At 38.2% G+C, this 24,055-nt stretch overlaps 1 protein-coding gene and 1 pseudogene across 10 annotated transcripts in view; both read right to left on the reverse strand.

Annotated features, from left to right (window-relative positions):
- The window catches only part of DMD (dystrophin), a 2,178,366-nt gene that overhangs the window by 1,353,115 nt on the left and 801,196 nt on the right, over positions 1 to 24,055 (reverse strand). The window lies entirely within an intron of this gene.
- LOC119522614 lies at positions 5,873 to 6,108 on the reverse strand (annotated as a pseudogene).

The raw sequence follows: 24,055 nt of genomic DNA on the forward strand, positions 1-24,055 counted from the left end.
GTACCTGGCATATGGTAGGTGCCCAATATTTATCAGTTGAATGAATGTATCTCATGAATTAACTCCATTAATTTTTGTCTATATTAGATTTATGAGGAAAAATCACAATTACATTATGTAAATACTAAAACCTTTTTAAAATATTGATTCCCAAAGAAGGTTGCTAAAAAGTTACATATTTGGCTAGTCTTGCTGGTATGAATTTGGTTATTTTGTTTTATTTGAGTTTTTATAGACAATTGAATTGAGAAAATATATATTGAGCTCTCTCCGTGTGTAAGTAGAATACAGGGAAAGTAAATGTGGGTGAAGCATAGATTTATTTGTTTATTTGTTTTTAAGACGTTTTTGATGAAACTTATTTTGGTAGTTATGGAGGCTATGGTTGTTTGGAGATTTGAAGGCAAAAAATAAAAGTGTAGAAGCTAGATAACAAGAGAGAATATGATGAGTGGTCTAAGTGGTACCAAATCTTTTCTGAACGTTCATAGGAGGGATGAATCCTATATTATATTTGGGTACAAACTAAGAAAAGTTTTCATGAAGGAAGTCACTTTGAGATAGACGTAGCTAAGAAGTGGAAGTGGAAAGGACAACATATGTAGTAGGTAACACACAAGCAAAGATAGGGACCATGAGTAAACATATCTGGCTGATTCTCTGGAAATATAGAGGATTAGAGGTAGATGAGCCAGCAAAGAGAGGCTGGAAATGTTTAATAACGAGCTTTGAATCCCAAGTTCAAAATTCTGCAGGAAATTTAGTAGCTAGTGGGAGACCATGATTTTTTTTTAAATTTTCATTATAGAAAATTTCAAATATAAACAGAAGTAGAAAGAAAAGAACAATGAACTGCCATGAACCAATGATTACGAAGTCAGGGACCACCTTGTTTCATCTATACTCCCACCCACTCACCTCCTCAACTGGGTTATTTTGAACCAAACAGATATTATATCATTTTATCCATTAATACTTCACCATGTATTTCTACAATGTAAAAACTGTTTTCAAGGAACATAATACCATTTTTACATCTACAAATCAACAAAAATCATTAATATAATCAGATATCCCCATCAGTATGCATATTTGAGTTCAGTTAGGAAAGGAGTTTATGAAGGAGACTTGGCAGAAATCAGTGACTGTGCTGGGGTGAAGAAGAGGAAAGACTTGAATGACTCCCAGGTTTCCAGCTCAGGCATCCAGATGGACAGTGATGGATTTGTGTAAGAGGATTTCAGATGGGAGAACAAGTTACTTGCATGCATGCCTTTGTAGATGTACGTGAGTGAGTTCATCTGTGGACATGATCATTTTGAGAAGTCTTTGGGACATCAGTCTGTTGATGTTCAATTGGCAGTTGCAGTCAGATTTTGAGAATCAAATGGCAACTATTGTTGGGCCATACATATTTTCATGTTTCTCCATGGTCTGGGCTTTCTGACCAAAGAACACTGGCAACTGGGTTAAAGAATGGTTAAATAGAAAACAGGCTTGGAGGTTAAAGCTAGTGTATTGCTCCAGAGAGGTTTGGAAACTTAGGTCTCCCAGAGCCATTTGCTCCTCTTCTAACATATATGCCAAGGTTAACAGACCTACAGACCTTCCCTTCTCTCTGGGCAGGATTTGTTGACATTCCAGAGCAAAGATCTCTCTCTCTCCTTCAGAGGCAGAAGTGCCATCTGCCCTATATAAGTTCCGATATTCATAATTTGGAGGTTTCTCTTCTGTGGTGTGCCTCCTGAACATGCAGGTGAACATCTGGCTCTTATGGCATTGCCCCACAGGGATGTGGGGCACAGGGAACAGGCACTATGATGTTCTTAAGTAATTAATGAGATATTGTCTGATTCAGAGATATCATGTCTCCTGTCAGGGTAAATATAGATTAAAAAAACTTAACAAATCCCAATACAAATAATATGAGTTGAAGACTAGTCTGGATAGGGAATGGCAATTGCTGAGCCTGAAGCTTCCCTGAAGACAGGCTTTGAAAGTAAACTCCAAAAGTCAGAGTTGGCAGCATCAGAAAGAGGATGGATAGATCTTAAAGGGCTTTCTTGCCTCATTCTAAGACTTCATGTTGGGGAAGGACTAAGCTGCAGAAGTACTGACATACACCAATAATGTCAGTAGTAAGGGAAGTAAGTTAATGCTTACAATGGGGACCTAAAAAAGAAAGCAGCTGTGTTCTCAGGTCTTGCACATCAGCTCAGAGACAGGGTAAGACCCAGTGATTATGGGTGAGATGAATGAATGTCACAGAAAGAGGTTGTTTATAAAAACTCAAGGTAGTCTCTGCAGCCATATACATCCTGTGTTGGGAAGGCTTTATTATGTCTTCTGTTAAGCATCTTAATTTAACTCTGTGGTAAAAGTACTCATCTGATAGGCAAAGTATTACCATACTAGGAAAGGGAAGACATGTCAACCCAGAAATATCTGTGAAATTACTTCTCTGGAGGAATGCAAGTTAAAACTGTCTTCTATCAGTGTTACACACAGAATCACTAGTTATTCGAATACAGGTGTTATCTCAAAGCACAGAAGATGGTGAAATTGCTCAGGAAGGGATTTCAGAGTTAAATGAGTGAGAAGATAAGTTGCCCAAGGATGAACCCCGATGGAAAACAGAGGCATAAGAAGAAGAGGAGGATGCCCAAAGAAAACTGTCATCAGACTTATGAGAAGTCAAGAATTTAAAACCCAGGGAGGAAAGAATATTGGAAAGGAGGTAGGGAGCTAGAGAAAGGTCAAAAGCAGCTGAAATTTCTAGAAGGAAAAGCAATGAAAAGTCAAATTTGTCAGTGAGCAAGTCATTGATTATCTTATCAAGAGCAATTTCAGCATTTTAGGAGTATGAAAATACAAATGTGAGCCGAGCAGACTGTCTTTCACCACCAAACTCCTTCACTACACAATAGAAAATAACTTAGTACCTCATTGCAGTTGCTTTAATTGACATCAGACACTTCCTTATTGGGGTAAAGTTCACTACTAACGAAACCAAAACCACTTATTTAAAAAAAAAGATAGGATAGATATGGTATCTGTTTTCAATGCCCTAAAATTCACTGGGCTCAAACTCACCTCTTATAGTCTTTGTTTTCTTTTAGTCACTTGGCTAATTTGACTGCCATCTCCTGATGGCTCTGAGCCTGGAGCCGTGGCTGGGATACTTAGATTTCTGCCACTAGCATAATCAGGTCTGGTGTTAAAAACATACATCAATATGACTTCTTTGCTGCTTCTGTTAACTTGCCTGACCTGGGCAGCGTGATTTCTGGCTCATCTCATGAGGCCATAAGCCATGGACTCCATCTTAGCTTGGCTTCCCAGACCGTGTGCATAGATCCAGAACTCTAACAACTTCTCTGCATGATTCCTCTTAAGACATGGAAATTTGCATTGGGCGCCAGCCACATTAAATCTGTAGTTTGGCAGCCCAAACAATTAAAATGCATGGCTATAGGGTCCTATCTATGTGTATGTGTGGGTGTTGGGGGGAGGGAGAGTCAATGGAAGAGGAGGAGGATCTTCCCCAACAGAATAAAAGTTATCTGGTTTGGCTTTTATGTGGGGATATATATAGATATGCACACACATATTATATATATGATTTCTTTCTGAAGATCTGAGCTTGCAAAGCTTCCTGATTTTAATCCAAATCTTTGGAGAGCACCCAATTCTCTGGAAAATGGTCGATTTGCTCTAAATCGAGTTATAAACGGTTTTAGCAATGCTGGGCAGCATGTTGCAAAAGCAGGAAAACTTTCTATCTTAAATGAGAAAAGCAAAATGCAAAAACTGGGGCAAGAGATGTCACACTCCCTGAATATCTAGATAATAACTCCTTGGTGCATTCTCAGAGAATGCTGTCAAAATTGGCTGGAGTCCAGGAAATCCTTTTTAAAGTCCTGCACATACTTGTGTCCCTTAGGCATTGCACACTGAAAAATGGCACAGGCACCAAAGAAAATTTTGTTGCAGTTTCAATAGTTTAAAGTCAGAGATGAAATCTCTTATAGCTTTTTACTATTTTAGTTTGTCTAGAAATAAGTGATCTTTATAGTTTCTGACCCTCTAAAAAATGAAACCATGGTCCCTGTAGTTGCTATGGTGATAGAAAAATCCCTAGGATCACTATAGAATATAACATTTCTGCTTCTGTCCCTGAGTAGTTCCTTATTTTATCTGCAAATATGATGTCAAAATGATGAAGTACCCACTCTTTACTCAACTGCTTTCTTAATTTTGTCAGATCCCTGTCAACTGACCTCCCCCAGGCCATTTCAATTCTATAAGATGTTTGTTAGTCACTCTTTCTGAAAAAGGAAATATTAATTTCTGGAAGGCATTTGCATGTGAGTTTATATAAATTTAAGTCCTTAATATTTTAAAAAAAATGTACCATTGAGAGTCTGGCTCATACAAGCAAATAGAAGGTCTTTATTTGTATACTCTTAAAGTGAGAAAAATTAGATTAGTGAAGTATCTTTCACAACTGAAAGATGAAATCCAGATATCTCAAGCAAGGAAAAACAGAAGTTTCTGGACCCTGTTGCTTTAATTTATATTTCTAGTTGAGAAGCTTGTTTAAATAAGAGTTTATTTTTAACACATACATAATAATACAAGCCTAAACTTTCAGAGCAAAAAATATTTAGAAACATGAGTTTCCCTTTAAGAATTGAATTGGTTTTTTGTTTTTGTTGTTGTTGTTGTTTGTCAGCATAAAGCACTTTTATTGCAATAATAATTCAAAACTCATATGGTACAGGAGATGGGAGGGTGAGGTGGGGGGCAGCAACAATTTCTCTCACCAAAGCACTACACAGGTCAGCAAAGGGGTGAGAGGGGAAGGAAAAGCCAGGGAACTTTGAGATCAGCAATGGGGGCTGAGCAGAAAAAAACAGGAGATGCTGAAGCTGCGATGACCAGCATCATTTTCTTAAGAGAACACTCAAGGATTTGTCAGGTGGCTGAGCTTTCATTGGTTGTTAAGTGTCTACAAACAGGACCTTCAATTTATACTTTCGATTAAAGTTCTTAAAATTTAGGAGGTGGGGGAGCTTTGACAGCTATGAGAAGATTACAAAAGTCCTGAAAACCCATTAGAAAAACCACAGGATGGAAAAAGAAAATAAGCCAGGCCATGGCAAAGGCTTCAGAGGTTCCTGCGGGCCCAGAACGGATACCTGTAGTGCCCAACACCACAGTGAAGACCATCTGCTTTCAAAAGGCAGAGGGTTTGAGGAGAGGATAGGGTGGGGCTGGTGGAGGCAAAGGCTCTTCCATTTCCCATTTCGGATTTGGGTAGGGCTTTCAATTCAATCCAAGGACATGTCTCAGCTTGGAGAATGATTCAGCCCTCAACAATGCCTCAGATCTGCTAGGGGCTTTGCAGCATAGCAGCAAGAATGTTCAATATATAATAGATAAAAATCTCATCCAAAAATAAATAAATAAAATAAAGTTCTTGCACCCCCTTCCCCCAAACACCAATTCCTATTCTAAGGTTAACCCATTGTTTGTGTTGTTAACACCTGAACATATACCTAACTGGAAACCTAGATCCGAAAGACTGAAACTGAATCATCACACCAAAACCAAAACAAATAATTAATAATTTGAGGTTTATGGCATATTTTTTAAGTCAACACATATATGAGGAGAACGGGGAAGAGGAAATGGAGATGCCAGAAGCAAAGCTGAGTGATAGAACACACTCAGTCTGGGTAGATGTTTATACGAAGAGTGTAGTGGAACATCAGGAAAAGCTCCGAACAGATTCACATGCACGTGTTTGGAGGCGCCAGATCCCTCCATGGCAGATCTAAGTACAGGGAGCGGAAGGAGGCCATTCCTGTCACTCCAGTTTTAGAAACTTCACGTCAAAGACTTGAGTGGCGTTTGGTGGGATGATGCCTGGGTGCCCAGTGGCATGGAAGACATAGTCTGGGGAGATAGTTTGGCTCTCTGACCCACGCTCATCTGGGCAACCCCTTCTTCCCAGCCTTGGATCACCTCCTGCTTGCCTAGCATAAACTAAAAGGGCTTGTTTCTGTCCCTGGAGGAATCAAATTTCTTTCCATCTTCAAACATCCCCATGTAGTGCACCACACAGGTCTGGCCGCGATTCGGGAAGGTGCATCTTTTCCTGTGTTCCTTTCCCAGGCCTCTTTTCCTCACATGCCTCTGTGGATAATCTCAGCCACTCCTATGGCATAAATATCACCCTGACACTAACAAATCTTGTTTGCTGGAGGTGGCAAAGGGAATGAATGATGAAAAGCAAGATGGTAGTATAGGGGCACTGCTGGTAGCATGCAACAAAGGAAGCATCCAGCAAATGCAGGAACTCAGCCATCAATGGTAGTTAAGGTGTTTGTGGGCTACCAGAAACAAGAGGAACAAAAAAGAAGGTGCAGACAGAGAATTCCAGGCTATAAGCTCACAGAGATTCTTGGTTTTGTGGAATGTGGAATTAATTCACAGCTCCTAGAAAATTCTTCCTCAACCAATTAGAGTGTTCAAGTAGCGAGACAGAAACATATATATGAAAATCAAGTTCTTTTTTTCTCTCTTTTTTTTTTTTTACCAAGAGACAAAAGTGGATGGTCTAGAACATTTGGGATACCCCCAAACACTTTAGTAATGTGAGTCCTGACATACTGGGCTGGATTAAGGGCAGGATTTTTAAATGGGTCCAGATAGGCTGGACACAAATACCATTTTAATTTATTTTTACCTCTAGTTTTTCCTGTCTACAACTGATCCTACAACTTTCAGTTTTCTCCCCGACCAAAATCCTGCCTGTGAATTTCTGGACCAATTTCAAGGTCATCTTTCTGGAATTCAAGTCTCCAGAAAAAGCTGGACTCAGTTTTTATCCAACTTGATCTCCCAATGCCTTGCCAACAAAGACACTTTCATTTGGGAAAGATAATCTCTTTATTATCCCTCAGATACAACACTTTGATACAAATTTTTACCTGTACTAACATTGTTTCTATACATCAGGAAGCTGTATAGTATAGTGGGTAAGAGCAAACACACAGATGGAATTCCAGCTATGCTCTTTACAAACTATTTCACCTTAGCAAGTTACTCAACTTGCTCTGTGCCTCAGTTTCCCTATCTGAATATGGGTATAATAATAGTACCTACCTCATATGGTTGATTCAAGGTCCTGGCACATAATAAATAAGTGTTAGCTATTAATATTATCTAAATTCCATTTATATTCAAAGTTCCGTCTAAGGACCTGCGGTATAAGGCCTAAAATTAAGCCTTAATATTATGGATTGCCATGAAATGTGGTGAAATTGGGAGGGGCTCAAATGGCCTACCCTACTCTGCTCCCACAGATCAGGTCCCCAGCCAAACAATCCTTCTTATTAAAAGGCACAATTCCTGCTTATCCTGAGTAGCAGGTTTCAGTTCCCTGCCAGCCTGGGGAATTATTCAGTCAAACGAATCACATCCTCCCATGGGAATCACAGGGCACCCCATCCCCTTGATACTACAAAACAGTACTTGGACCTTAAAAAACATTTGTTGAATTGAAGTGAAAAGTTGAGTTGAAGCTCTGAATTTTAACTTGCTTATGAAAACCCAATTTGAATGGAATCATTGAACCTTTAAGATTTGTTACATTGTTCTTGAACCATTTCAGAAATGCATTCAGTTCCCAACAGATGTTTTGAGCTGTTCAGATATTTCCCTGTTTATTCTATTTTACTTTTTACTGGTTATTTAGCTGTTAGAGTAAATAGTGGAATAACCATCCATCTGCATTTCCTGGCAGAGTTTCCCCATGGTTTCCTCATAGTACCTCAGACACCTAACAACAAACACAGTCCTTCATTCAGAATTATTTCTGCCCAAATTTCCCAGATGTCACAGAGCACTAACAAGAAAAAAATAAAAACAAAAATCTGCACTTCACTGCTCCAAGTGTTCCTCAACGACAGCGATTCTAGTTCAATAGCACCAACTAAATTGAAAGTGATTTCACAAGTCATTTTTTGATTGGTGCATGTGTTAGGTTGTGCACATTGTCTAAATCATTCTACAGAAAATCTTGATAGAAAAACTGGTTCTTACTCAGGGTATAAAAGAGTTGGGTGGGAGCGAGTTTTTCTTTTAGTTAAAAAATTAAATGTATGACATTTCATGTTTGCATTTTTTTGAGAACTAGGATATGCTTTTAAGTATTGTGTCACTGAGCAGAGAAGGGTCAAGTAAGTTTTATGGGAAAATTCTAAGGCAATATAGCAATCCAAGGAAACCCAAGAAACTGATTACCTCTGAGGAATGGGATTAGGAAATGAGGAAGTGAGGGTATGATACTTCTCTTTCAAGCAAGCTCATGATATTGCAACTACTATGCAAGATAGAATTTAATCTGGAACTCTGAATAGGAAGTGAGATCTGGTAGGTTTGTATAGGTTAGTGTGAAATCCCAATACATCCCAAAGTAATTTGGGCAGAGAATAAGAACGTATTTGCAACCCCCACCCCACCCCACCCCAAGTAACTGGAGAAAAATGTCGAAATGTTGGACTTCCCCACCAGAGTTATTACTGATATTCTCACAAACATTGAGGACTGACAATTTGGTATGCCGAGCCCTCGATCTTGGGTCTTGCCCTTATGAAGCTTATTACTTGAAAGGAGAGGCTAAGCCTACTCATAATTGTGCCTAAAAATCTCCCCCAGAGAACCTCTTTGTTGCTCAGATGTAGCCTCTCTCTCTTAGCCAACCTGGCAGATAAACTCACTGCACCCCCCCATGTGGGACACGGGAAATGACTCCTGGGGATGAGCCTAGCCCTAGCATTGTGGGATTGAGAAAGCCTTCTTGACCAAAAGTGGGAAGAAAAATTAAAGAAAATAAAGTTTCAGTGGCTGAGATATTTCAAATGGAGTCCAGATGTCACTCTGGAGGGTATTCTTATGTGCTATGTAGATATCTCTTTTTAGTTTTTGGTGTATTGGAATAGCTAGAAGGAAATACCTGAAACTGTCAAACTGCAACCCAGCAGCCTTGAGTCTTAAAGACGATTGTATAGCTATGTAGCTTACATGGTGTGACTCTGTGATTGTGAAAACCTTGTGGCTCCCACTCCCTTTATCCAGTTTATGGACAGACGAGTAGAAAAATGGGAACAAAAATTAAACGAAAAATAGGGTGGGATGGAGGAATGGAATGCTTTAGGTGTTCTTTTCTACTTTTATTTTTATTCTTGTTTTTATTTCTTTGGAGTAAAGAAAGTGTTCAAAAATTGATTGCGGTGATTAATGCACAACTATATGAACAATTGACTGTACACTGTGTATGACTCTATGTGAATATCTCAATAAAACTCAATTTAAAAAAAGAGAATATAATCAAATCTATACAACATAACACAAAACGTAAAAAAGTATTTTGGAAAATAGGAAACATTTTGGTAATGCTATGCCCATTTTATAAGACTGATGAGGTTGATGTTGGGAGAACATGCTTTCCATCATAATGTTTTACATGGGGTGATACAAAAGCAAAACCATGGTGCCTAACAATATTCTTGTATCGAAATGCATAAATCTAAAGAAAAACAACAACAAAAAATAAAAATAAAGATGATATGGGAGCAGAACCCTAACACTCTTTACCATTTCCTTACCTCCATGGAAGTCCCAGAGATTTTTCTAATGAACACATCCTTTATCCTTTTGCCTAAGGTTTGAAGAATTAAATTTGGGAAATGATAGTAATTGCTGCCCACTGAGCATATGAGATTTCTAATACAAAGTTCTTGATTTTTTCCCCCAGAATGTTTAATGACATTCATTAGGACTCAGAAATAAGCAGATTTGGATACAAGTCATTGTATAGATTGAACCATATGATATTGTCAGTATTTGACCATTGTGACCTACAAAACGGCAATTCATAAAGTTCAACTGAATTTAAGGTTGAAGTATGAGCATGCTTAAGAATACACAGTTAAGCAGGAAAAATGGACACAAACTGGCTTTTTTAAATGGCAAAAGAAAAAAAATAAAGAATGAAAACACATCTCAAAACTCCAAAGAAAATAAAAAATAACCTCACTGATCACACTTTTCTTCCTCTTAGAGCTTCATTACTTTTAGTTTGCCATGTTTCTGAACTCAGAAAAAGGGATTTTAAGTTACAGAAATAAAATTGAAAAATAAATGATTTCAAAATATTTCATTAAAAACACCTCCCGAGAAAAAAGCAAGACAAACAAACAAACAAAAAACAAATAAACTAGAAAACAAAGTCTTGCTCTTGATAAAAGCCATGGTACATGGAAACTTGGAACAATTTAGAGTTTTCATTCTGTATCTCAAGAGAAATATAAGAAAGTAAATTATTTAGTTGGGCACCAAAAATTAATAGAAGAATTTATATGAATTCTGGAAAAGTAATAGCTAGCATTGGAAATAGAGTAAAGGATTATGATTGAAAGTATATAAGATTTTCTTACTGAATTCTTGTCAAAATCTTTTTAGCCTATGTGTATTCTGTCATTTTACTTTAAACTTTTTTTAACCTTTAGGATATTTTCTAAATCTGGAAATAACTTTATGTATATTTTATGCTATTGTTAACATTTTATTTAAAGTTTTTTTAACATATAAATATGGAATTTTATAAGGTTTAACACATTCTTAAGGGTAATTTGTTTTTAGAATTCTTTATATGGAAATTTAATGTACACTAAGTTTCAAGATTTGGGGTACTTGAAGCAAGATGGATTTTGGGAGTCTTGAGACATGTAATTATACATTTTGACAAGAATTTTCCATATAATCCCACATAACATTACACTATTTTCACAATAGCACTGCTGAGTAGGCTGAGACAGGTATTACCATTGGCCTAATTGCAAAGTTGAGAAAATTGAACCTTAGAAATTTTATGTGACTTGCCCCAGGCCACAACTATTAAGAATCAGATTTGGTGTCTATATCTAAGTCTTTTAGGTTCAAACCCAGTGCTTTGCCAACCTCACTAGCCTACTCCTTGTCATACCGTATAATGCAAACTCATTGACTAGAAAAAATATTATTAATATTTTAATTATGTGTGGTTCCCTGCCACAAACTTTCATAAACGATTGGTTCAAAATTTAGTATGTACAAACCTTGAACAAATATCTCTATTCTGGTATATGTGTAGATTTTTTAATTCATATGCTTGGATGGTTGAAGTCAATGAGTTAGGATTTAATGTTAAAGAGTTAATTTTTTGTTGTTTTTTTGTTTTGTAATCTCGTTACCGATAAGTTAGCAACACTCCATCCTTTTAGAGCAAAGATAGTGCCTACAATTACCAGATGTCATTCATCCATCCATTCATTCAACAGATGCACACTGAGCGCCTACTAAGTTCTAGGAATTGTAGATACAGTGGTGACCAAGAAAAACAACGTACTGTTTTTCTCTTCCTGGTGGTTGTGCATATAATGGATTTTGGTCACCATAGGGAAAAGGTCACATGGAGTAGACGGCTCTTTGCAAACCACTGCACAAGGTTAAAAGTGTATCTTTTGCTGCTGCTGAATGAGTACCATTGTCTTGATAAATGCAGCACTGCAGTTAAATGTATATACATACATTTAAATGCATGTGCATAAGTTTTTAGATTTGTAAAACCCTGCACTATTGTTTTCACATTTTGGAAAGGTGAAAAATAAAAGCTTTAAGAGTTTTAGGTATCAAAAGTGCCTTGAGACACTGTGTAACTTGTTTAACAGAAGAACACACAACTTTCATTTCTAAGAAAAAAGGATTAGAGAAACCCATTAGTAGCTATTGTGACAGAAGCCATTGGGGAGTAGATCTATCTTAAAATTGAAAAAGAGATACCGGAGTTCCAAAGACTCAAACTCCAGTTCATTTTCACTGTCTAGAATTTGTCTTTGACAGATGAAAGCAACACCCTATATAAATCTAATTCTTATTCTCTTTATGTCCCATCCAGCTACTAGGCCCTACATGAATGACATTATCAAATTGGGAGGAGTGTTCAATCAAAAGGCATTAAAGTATTTACTAATTAGGTTTTTTTTTTTTTTTTAAATCTTCATTTTATTGAGATATGTTCACATACCACGCAGTCATACAAAACAAATCGTACATTCGATTGTTCACAGTACCATTACATAGTTGTACATTCATCACCTAAATCAATCCCTGACACCTTCATTAGCACACACACAAAAATAATAAGAATATTAATTAAAGTGAAAAAGAGCAATTGAAGTAAAAAAGAACACTGGGTACCTTTGTCTGTTTGTTTGTTTGTTTCCTTCCCCTATTTTTCTACTCATCCATCCATAAACTAGACAAAGTGGAGTGTGGTCCTTATGGTTTTCCCAATCCCATTGTCACCCCTCATAAGCTACATTTTTATACAATTGTCTTCAAGATTCATAGGTTCTGGGTTGTAGTTTGATAGTTTCAGGTATCCACCACCAGCTACCCCAATTCTTTAGGACCTAAAAAGGGTTGTCTAAAGTGTGCATAAGAGTGCCCACCAGAGTGACCTCTCGGCTCCTTTTGGAATCTCTCTGCCACTGAAGCTTATTTCATTTCCTTTCTTTTTTTATTTTTATTTTTTTTCATACAAAACAAATTGTACTTTCGATTGTTTACAGTACCATTACATAGTTGTACATTCATCACCTAAATCAATCCCTGACACCTTCATTAGCACACACACAAAAATAACAAGAATAATAATTAGAGTGAAAAAGAGCAATTGAAGTAAAAAAGAACACTGGGTACCTTTGTCTGTTTGTTTCCTTCCCCTACTTTTCTACACATCCATCCATAAACTAGACAAAGTGGAGTTTGGTCCTTATGGCATTCCCAATCCCATTGTCACCCCTCATAAGCTACATTTTTATACAACTGTCTTCGAGATTCATGGGTTCTGGGTTGTAGTTTAATAGTTTCAGGTATCCACCACCAGCTACCCCAATTCTTTAGAACCTAAAAAAGGTTGTCTAAAGTGTGCGTAAGAGTGCCCACCAGAGTGATCTCTCGGCTCGTTTTGGAATCTCTCTGCCACTGAAGCTTATTTCATTTCCTTCCACATCCCCCTTTTGGTCAAGAAGATGTTCTCCATCCCACGATGCCGGGTCTACATTCCTCCCCGGGAGTCATATTCCACGTTGCCAGGGAGATTCACTTCCCTGGGTGTCTGATCCCACGTAGGGGGGAGGGCAGTGATTTCACCTTTCAAGTTGGCTTAGCCAGAGAGAGAGGGCCACATCTGAGCAACAAAGAGGCATTCAGGAGGAGACTCTTAGGCACAAATACAGGGAGGCCTAGCCTCTCCTTTGCAGCAACCGTCTTCCCAAGGGTAAAACTTATGGTAGAGGGCTCAACCCATCAAACCACCAGTCCCCTATGTCTGTGGTCATGTTAGCAACCATGGAGGTGGGGTAGGCCAATACCCCTGCATTCTCCACAGGCTCCTCAAGGGGGCACTACATCTTTTTTTTTTTTTTCCTTGTTTGTCTTTTTTCTTTTTTTTTTTTTTTTAACTTTCCCTTCTTTTTTAAATCAACTGTATGAAAAAAAAAGTTAAAAAGAAAACAAACATACAATAAAAGAACATTTCAAAGAGACCATAACAAGGGAGTAAGAAAAAGACAACTAACCTAAGATAACTGCTTAACTTCCAACATGTTCGTACTTTACCCCAAGAAAGTTACATAATATAGCAACATTTCAGTGAACTTGTTCCTACTACATCCATCAGAAATTAACAGACCATAGTCATTTCTGGGCATCCCCAGGACGTTAAATAGCTTATCTGTTCTTCTTGGATTATTGTTCCCCCTTCCTTAATTGCTCTCTACTGCTAGTTCCCCTACATTCTACATTATAAACCATTTGTTTTACATTTTTCAAAGTTCACATTAGTGGTAGCATATAATATTTCTCTTTTTGTGCCTGGCTTATTTCGCTCAGCATTATGTCTTCAAGGTTCATCCATGTTGTCATATGTTTCACCAGATCGTTCCTTCTTACTGCCGCGTAGTATTCCATCGTGTGTATATACCACATTTTATTTATCCACTCATCTGTTGAAGGACATTTGGGTTGTTTCCATCTCTTGGCAATTGTGAATAATGCTGCTATGAACATTGGCGTGCAGATATCTGTTCGTGTCACTGCTTTCCGATCTTCCGGGTATATACCGAGAAGTGCAATCGTTGGATCGAATGGTAGCTCTATATCTAGTTTTCTAAGGAACTGCCAGACTGACTTCCAGAGTGGCTGAACCATTATACAGTCCCACCAACAATGAATAAGAGTTCCAATTTCTCCACATCCCCTCCAGCATTTGTAGTTTCCTGTTTGTTTAATGGCAGCCATTCTAACCGGTGTTAGATGGTATCTCATTGTGGTCTTAATTTGCATCTCTCTAATAGCTAGTGAAGCTGAACATTTTTTCATGTGTTTCTTGGCCATTTGTATTTCCTCTTCAGAGAACTGTCTTTTCATATCTTTTGCCCATTTTATAATTGGGCTGTCTGTACTATTGTCATTGAGTTGTAGGATTTCTTTGTATATGCAAGATATCAGTCTTTTGTCAGATACATGGTTTCCAAAAATTTTTTCCCATTGAGTTGGCTGCCTCTTTACCTTTTTGAGAAATTCCTTTGAGGTGCAGAAACTTCTAAGCTTGAGGAGTTCCCATTTATCTATTTTCTCTTTTGTTGCTTGTGCTTTGGGTGTAAAGTCTAGGAAGTGGCCTCCTAATACAAGGTCTTGAAGATGTTTTCCTACGTTATCTTCTAGGAGTTTTATGGTACTTTCTTTTATATTGAGATCTTTGGTCCATTTTGAGTTAATTTTTGTGTAGGGGGTGAGGTAGGGGTCCTCTTTCATTCTTTTGGATATGGATATCCAACTCTCCCAGCCCCATTTGTTGAAAAGACCATTATGGCTCAGTTCGGTGACTTTGGGGGCCTTATCAAAGATCAGTCGGCCATAGATCTGAGGGTCTATCTCTGAATTCTCAATTCGATTCCATTGATCTATATGTCTATCTTTGTGCCAGTACCATGCTGTTTTGGCAACTGTGGCTTGATAATAAGCTTCAAAGTCAGGGAGTGTAAGTCCTCCCACTTCGTTTTTCTTTTTTAGAGTGTCTTTAGCAATTCGAGGCATCTTCCCTTTCCAAATAAATTTGATAACTAGCTTTTCCAAGTCTGCAAAGTAGGTTGTTGGAATTTTGATTGGGATTGCATTGAATCTGTAGATGAGTTTGGGTAGAATTGACATCTTAATGACATTTAGCCTTCCTATCCATGAACATGGAATATTTTTCCATCTTTTAAGGTCCCCTTCTATTTCTTTCAGTAGTTATGTAGTTTTCTTTGTATAGGTCTTTTACATCTTTGGTTAAGTTTATTCCTAGGTACTTGATTTTTTTAGTTGCTATTGAAAATGGTATCTTTTTCTTGAGTGTCTCTTCAGTTTGTTCATTTCTAGCATATAGAAACATTACTGACTTATGTGCATTAATCTTGTATCCCGCTACTTTGCTAAATTTGTTTATTAGCTCTAGTAGGTGTATCGTTGATTTCTCAGGGTTTTCTAGATATAAGATCATATCATCGGCAAACAATGACAGTTTTACTTCTTCTTTTCCAATTTGGATGCCTTTTATTTCTTTGTCTTGCCGGATTGCCCTGGCTAGCACTTCCAGCACAATGTTGAATAACAGTGGTGACCGCGGGCATCCTTGTCTTGTTCCTGATCTTAGAGGGAAGGCTTTCAGTCTCTCACCATTGAGTACTATGCTGGCTGTGGGTTTTTCATATATGCTCTTTATCATGTTGAGGAAGTTTCCTTCAATTCCTACCTTTTGAAGTGTTTTTATCAAAAAGGGATGTTGGATTTTGTCAAATGCTTTTTCAGCATCTATTGAGATGATCAATTGATTTTTCCCTTTCGAGTTTTTAATGTGTTGTAATACATTGATTGTTTTTCTTATGTTGAACCATCCTTGCATGCCTGGAATGAACCCCACTTGGTCATGGTGTATGATTTTTTTAATGTGTCTTTGGATTCGATTTGCAAGTATTTTGTTGAGGATTTTTGCATCTATATTCATTAGGGAGATTGGCCGGTAGTTTTCCTTTTTTGTAGCATCTTTGCCTGGTTTTGGTATTAGATTGATGTTAGCTTCATAAAATGAGTTAGGTAGTGTTCCATTTTTTTCAATGTTTTGAAAGAGTTTGAGTAAGATTGGTGTCAGTTCTTTCTGGAAAGTTTGGTAGAATTCCCCTGTGAAGCCATCTGGCCCTGGGCATTTATTTGTGGGAAGATTTTTGATGACTGATTGGATCTCTTTGCTTGTGATGGGTTGGTTGAGGTCTTCTATTTCTTCTCTGGTCAGTCTAGGTTGTTCATATGTTTCCAGGAAATTGTCCATTTCCTCTAAATTATCCAGTTTGTTGCCATACAGTTGTTCATAGTATCCTCTTATAATTTTTTTAATTTCTTCAGGATCTGCAGTTATGTCACCTTTTTCATTCATTATTTTGTTTATATGGGTCTTCTCTCTTTTTGATTTTGTCAGTCTAGCTAGGGGCTTGTCAATCTTGTTGATCTTCTCAAAGAACCAACTTTTGGTGATATTTATCCTCTCTATTGTTTTTTTGTTCTCTATGTCATTTATTTCTGCTTTAATCCTTGTTATTTCTTTTCTTGTACTTGGTTTAGGATTGGTTTGCTGTTCATTTTCTAGCTTCTTCAGTTGATCCATTAGTTCTTTGATTTTGGCTCTTTCTTCCTTTTTAATATATGCGTTTAGTGCTATAAATTTCCCCCTTAGCACTGCTTTTGCTGCATCCCATAGGTTTTGGTATGTTGTGTTGTCATTTTCATTCGTCTCTATATATTTAGCAATTTCTCTTGCTATTTCTTCTTTAACCCACTGATTGTTTAGGACTGTGTTGTTTAACCTCCAGGTATTTGTGAATTTTCTAAGCCTCTGATGGTTATTGACTTCTAATTGTATTCCATTGTGGTCAGAGAATGTGCTTTGAATAATTTCAATCTTTTTAAATTTATTGAGGCTTGTTTTATGTCCCAGCATATGATCTATTCTGGAGAAAGTTCCGTGAGCACTAGAAAAGTATGTGTATCCTGGTGATTTGGGATGTAATGTCCTGTAGATGTCTGTTAAATCTAATTCATTTATCAGATTGTTTAGGTTTTCAATTTCCTTATTGGTCTTCTGTCTGGTTGATCTATCTATAGGAGAGAGTGATGTGTTGAAGTCTCCCACAATTATTGTGGAAACATCAATTGCTTCCTTTAGTTTTGCCAGTGTTTCTCTCATGTATTTTGTGGCACCTTGATTGGGTGCATAGACATTTACGATTGTTATTTCTTCTTGTTGAATTGCCCCTTTTATTAGTATGTAGTGGCCTTCTTTGTCTCTCAAAACATCCCTGCATTTGAAGTCTATTTTATCTGAGATTAATATTGCTACACCTGCTTTCTTTTGGCTGTAGCTTGCATGAAATATTTTTTTCCATCCTTTCACTTTCAGTTTCTTTGTGTCCCTGTGTCTAAGATGAGTCTCTTGTATGCAACATATTGATGGTTCATTTTTTTTGATCCATTCTGCGAATCTATATCTTTTAATTGGGGAGTTTAATCCATTTACATTCAACGTTAAAACCGTGAAGGCATTTCTTGAATCGGCCATCTTATCCTTTGGTTTATGTTTGCCATATTTTTCCCTCTCTCTATTAATATCCTTTATTGTACCCATACCGAATCTCTTTAGTACTGAACCTTTCTCCAAGTCTCTCTGTCCTTTCTTTGTTTCTCTGTCTGTAGGGCTCCTTTTAGTATCTCCAGTAGGGCAGGTCTCTTGTTAGCAAATTCTCTCAGCATTTCTTTGTCTGTGAAAAATTTAAGCTCTCCCTCAAATTTGAAGGAGAGCTTTGCTGGATAAAGTATTCTTGGCTGGAAATTCCTCTCACTCAGAATTTTAAATATATCGTGCCACTGCCTTCTTGCCTCCATGGTGGCTGCTGAGTAGTCACTACTTAGTCTTATGCTGTTTCCTTTGTATGTGGTGAATTGCTTTTCTCTTGCTGCTTTCAGAACTTGCTCCTTCTCTTCTATGTTTGACAGTGTGATCAGTATATGTCTCGGAGTGGGTTTTTTTGGATTTATTCTATTTGGAGTTCGCTGAGCATTTATGATTTGTGTATTTATGTTGTTTAGAAGATTTGGGAAGTTTTCCCCAACAATTTCTTTGAATACTCTTCCTAGACCTTTACCCTTTTCTTCCCCTTCTGGGACACCAATGAGTCTTATATTCGGACGTTTCATATTATCTATCATATCCCTGAGGTCCATTTCGAGTTTTTCAATTTTTTTCCCCATTCTTTCTTTTATGCTTTCATTTTCCATTCTGTCATCTTCCAGGTCACTGATTCGTTGTTCAACTTCCTCTAGTCTTGTACTATGAGTGTCCAGAATCTTTTTAATTTGGTCAACAGTTTGTTTAATTTCCATAAGATCATCCATTTTTTTATTTAGTCTTGCAATGTCTTCTTTATGCTCTTCTAGGGTCTTCTTGATTTCCTTCATATCCCGTACTATGGTCTCATTGTTCATCTTTAGTTCTTTGAGTAGCTGCTCTAGGTGCTGTGTCTCTTCTGGTCTTTTGATTTGGGTGCTTGGGCTTGGGTTATCCATATCATCTGGTTTTTTCATATGCTTTATAATTTTCTGTTGTTTTTGGCCTCGTGGCATTTGCTGAACTTGATAGCGTTCTTTTAGGGTTTGTAGACCTATTGAAGTCCTTATCTCTAATTTATCAGATCTACAGCTTCGTGGAGTACACTTTCTCTAACTAACCAGCAGGTGGCGTCCACGAGCCACCTGTTCTCCACAAGCCAGTTCTCCCCTGCTTAGCCTTTTTGGTGAGTGGGGGAGTGAGTCTTGTGGGGCCCAATTGGTGTACCAAGCTTGCGTGTGTAGTTGGTGTTGCCTGCCCTGTATGTGGGGCTTGTTTCTGGGCAGTCGGGGAGGGGGGGTGGCCCTAACAATCAAATCTCCCTGATGATCCTAGAGTTTTAAAGCTGCTGCAATAGTCTAATCCTTCAGTTCAGTCCTGCCACAGTTTGTCTCTGCCACTGACCCACAAGTCTTTGGTATTGGCGTATGGCTCCTGAGACTTGGAAGTGGGCCCCTCTTCCAGGCTGTGCACCCTGGGTCCTCTGTTGAGGGATGACTGTGCTATGTCACAGGTGAGTGCCGTCCCCCCAGGGCAGTTCTGGGCTGCTGGGCTGTGTAGGGAGGCTCCCAGTCTGCTCAAATGATGGCTGAATGGGGCTTTGTTAATTCACACTGCTCCACCTTCCCAGCTCTGGGACATTCAGCTGAGGTTGCAGGGAAGGCTAATGTCCACGCCCAGTTTTGTGGTGTGTGCCTGTTATTTGAAGCACTTCCGTCACACTGGGTTGTCTGGGGCAGCTCTGGGCTATGGGGCTGGCGATGGGCAGGAGTGTTTCCTGTCCACCAGGATGGTGGCTGTGAGCGGACACCCCCCTTTTCTTGGGAAGTTGTGTTGTTTAGTGAATTTTCTCAGCCACTGGATTATTGCCTTTTGTCTCAGAGCTCTCTTAGTTCTGCTCTTGACTTGACGTGCCCAAATTGCAATTCTTTGAAGCTTTCTGTATTGGGCTTCTTAGAGTAATTGTTTTAGAAAAAGAAAAAAGGATTTAAAAAAAAAAAAAACAAACAAACAAACAAAAAAAAAAAACGGCCTTCCTCAGAGATCTAATGGGTTATTGAAATGCTAATAGACAAAGCAACCAGGGCCATTAAGGAAAGGTCCACAGGGCAGAGAGATCAGCTTTGCTTTGGGATTTGCATATGCGCCTCAAGGCCTGAGCTCCGCCCTTCCCCTTTCTGTGTTCACCAGAACTCCAAAAATCCTCTGCTTTTATTTTGGAGTTTTTCGTGTTGTTTTTTTTCTATGCCTGTCTCCTCTCTGCTGGGCTGGCTGCTCTCAGAGTCTCTGGTGTCTGGTCTCAGTCTATCTATGGTTGGAGTTTGAATCAGTAGAATGAGTTTCCGATAAGAGCAGCCACTGCAGTTCTCCCTTCTCCTTCCCGGAGCTGACAGCCCTTCCTCCCCCGGGACTGAGCCTGGCAGGGAGGGGCGTGGGTCCCCTGGCCGCAAAAACTTACAGATTTCGCTGATCTCAGCAGTTCCACGTTTTCATGAGTGTTGTATGAAGTATGCCCAAAGACAGATTGCTCTGTGGTGTCCAGTCCACGCAGTTCCTGGCTTTTTACCTACTTTCCTGGAGGAGTAACTAAAACTTACAGCTCACCAGTCTGCCATCTTGCCCCGCCTCTCCACTAATTAGGTTTTTCTGAGCATCTGGACAAATTTTAAGTTATTTTTAGTGGCTTGGCAACTTGCTCTTTTGATTTGTTCTGCATGGTTTATGGTCCACATGTGGAAAAAAACACTTCCTAAATACAACTATATATGTTAGCAAGAAATTTCTCCATCTTTGCATAAATAACAAATCGGTAATTATATATTACAGATCAAAAAATGGCATCATAATTGGTCAAAGCACAGCTCAAATAGTTCATGAACAGATGGAAAACCTCCTAACTTAATTGCAACTTCAGAATTTCTACCAGCTTCATGAATTGTAATTTTCAATATGGATGAGTTTCTAATTTCTAGAATCTATAGGAAGGGGATTCTGAAAGTAGTCTTGCTGGGAGAATAGAACGAGTAGGAGTGAGTTGCTAGAGTACATTTTAGCAGAGTTGGGAGAAAATTGCAGCACTGGAGTCAAAATAGGACAACTGCTGGGCCTGATAAAATGATGATGGGGAGAAAAGAATGAATAATTTCCTATGAAAGAGAGATAAGTATAAAATATAAAGGAAAATGGTGCTAAAGCACATACAAATATGAACTTGGCATGACCATAATGCAGTAAATATCCATGATCTCTCGCTATGAGAGAAATGAAAAAATGAATTATTACAAAATTAGTTAAACAGAATTTAACTTACAGGGAACAGATTAATATTTGTAAAGTAATTCACAAGAATAAATAGGAAATCAGACAAGTAAATACCAAATCATAAAAGCAGTTGAAGAAAGGAATCATATTTATAACTGAATAAATGTGTTGGCTGAAAAACTCGATTTCCCTCAGAGAAATCACCCAATGATTGCACTATGCAAAACGGTTATAGTTCCAAAAGTCAGTTCTTACAATGTGGTTATACATAAATAAAAGTCATATTTTCCATATACCAATCTTTTCCATTAAAAATTTAAAGTAGAATTCAGAAAGCAGTTATAATCAAATTTTTCTGTGGGATTTTTAATGATCCATGAATAATTATTTAATTTAGAGTAATATTATTAAACTGGTGAAAAATCCAACCCTTTAGCTAGCATGCCCTTGTATTACAGTGTGCACACATTCATTCTTTTATTTTCTTTCAGACATTTTGTTCAGATTTATACGTATGGTGCCCCTGTTTTTATCTAATATCTCACACCAGAATAGAAATACAGTCAGTTTGCTCATGGCATTTGTCTTTATTCAAGCAACTGGCATTATTAAATTTGTGTTTAAATGCTATGAAATAGATACCGAAGGAGAAAGATCTTGACCAAGGTTTTAAGATCCCCACTTCCAGTACTTTTGCCCCTGCTGCAAGACAAGACCTTAAGTATGGAAGACAAAGACAGCAATGAGAAGAAATTTTCCATCTCTCAAGGGATCCTCTGCCATGCTCACAGGACATCTAAATTCTTCTAACTGAGCCCCAAATCAGCTTAGAATGGGTCTTTTAGACACACATGATCAAGTTTCTACAAGAATAAAAATATAAGCCTGTTGTCTCTACCTTGAAAATATTTCCAGAATCTGACCATCTCTAACACCATGGTGCAAGCCACCAGCATCTCCTCTCCAACTTGTCTCTTATTTGTACTCTTGCTTCTCTATAGTTCTACCCTCAATCGAGCCACCGATGTGATCCTTTTAAAACAAATCAGATCATGTCACTCCTCTGCTCAAAATCCTGCAATGGCTTCCATCTCACTCAGAGTAAGAGACAAAGTCTAGGCCCTCCAAAATTTGGACTCACACTGCCCTCTGACATCATCACCTACTATGCTCCCCTGGCTCATTCTTTCTAGTCTTCTTGCTGTCCCTTGATCAAGTTAGGCACACCCCCACCTATGGGCTTTTGCAGTCACTATTTCCTCTGCCCAAATTGCAGGGGTGACTCCCTCAACTTCTTCAAGTCTTTCCTCAAACATCCTTTCCACCCTATGTAAAACTGTAATTCCATCTCCTGTCAGTCCACCTATTCCTAAACCCTAAGTTCTGTACCCACTTACCTGACTCCATGTTTTCTTTTTTCCATACCTTTCAATATATGATATTTATTTTATTTGTTTTGTTTGTTTCCTTACATTCTATCTCCCGCTACTAAAATATAAGCTGTGTGAGGGCAGGAATCCACTGGCTTTGTTCACTGTTTTTTAAGCACTTAGTGGGCTGGCACATAAAAAAAAGCTTAATAAATATTTGTTGAATGAATGAATTTTTACTCCTTAGATAAGAACTTGTCTTAACAATTTCTTTTAGGTCTCAAGAGCTATGCATAGAAGCTGAACCAGTCAGAGAAGACTTGAACATCTTTGCTTCACACTGTCTTTGGCCCTTTAAGCTCAATTCCAGAGCTCCTCAGTACTGTTGAAGTTGAACAAAGACTACTTTTCGTTTTTGATCCTGTCTAAATTCTATGTTACAATAAAGTTTCCTGCCAACACCTGAGAGCTTTCTTCATGCTTCCACACTTCTCATCACCCTCTTGGCTACCCAAAATGCAGAACACTTAATCCACCTTAAACAGCATCTCTACTATGATGAATTTAGATGAGATAATTGAAATGGTGCATGCCTTACTTCCTTCTTTCCTTCCCTTCCCTCCCTCCCTCCTTTTCTTCTTCCCTTTCTTCCTTCTTTCTTTCTCTTGAATCCTTTTAAACTATAAAGGATCCATCAAGAATTAGAACCTAGGACTCTCTTTTATAAATTGAGAATGGCAGACCTTAAAAGTCTACCTTGTTTTTCCCAAATTTATCCTCACTATGCTCAGCATAGCACCCTAAAAACACCCTTGTGAAAGTCAGTATATTATAATGGTTTAACAGCACAAATTCTAGAGCTATATTGGGTTCAAATCCTTTCTCCACCAATACTAGCAGTGTCAACTTTGTCAAGTTAGTTTACTTTACACCACTTCAATTTCCTCATCTATAAAACAGGGATCATAATTTTAAATATCTCATAGAGATGCGGGGAGGAATAAGTAAGTTAATATAGGGAACTAACTAGAAAAGAGCCTGAAGCATAGTAAGTACCATATACAAGTCGATTCTCATTATTGTGGAAAGGAAAGCCTAGTTGTCATCCTTATTCTAAGCCATGATTTCTTTTGTCCTAAAAATTTGCCTTTACCAATGTCAATGGTAAATTGAGCAATTAAAGAATTCTTTGGTGAAAGAGCAGCATTATCACTAGAGAATTCTATACCAGGTAATGTGGAAAATTTTCTAGGATTTCTGTTGGCAAGTACTGACAGAACACCATATATGCCATTATTTCTTCCCAAATTGTCCTAGTTTGTGTTCCCCTAGAAGCAGATCCTAAGACAACAATGGACATGCAGCTTATTTACTTGGGAATGATCCCAGGAAGCACTGGTAAGGGAGTGGAGAGGGTAGGAGAGGAGGCCAGAAAGAGTTTTTTATGAGGCAGGTTTATACTGTGGGCAATGGGGGTTGAATCCTGCTGGCAAACTCGGGAGCACAGTTTAGAACATGCCTCAGAGTTATCCCAATTGAAGTGTGAGTGTGCAGTGGAATTTAGTCACCAAAATCCATGTGTTGTTGGTTGAGGGCTGCTGGGGATGTGACG

Source organism: Choloepus didactylus, chromosome X (genome assembly GCF_015220235.1).
Source record: "Choloepus didactylus isolate mChoDid1 chromosome X, mChoDid1.pri, whole genome shotgun sequence".
NCBI classification, from domain to species: Eukaryota; Metazoa; Chordata; class Mammalia; order Pilosa; family Megalonychidae; genus Choloepus; species Choloepus didactylus.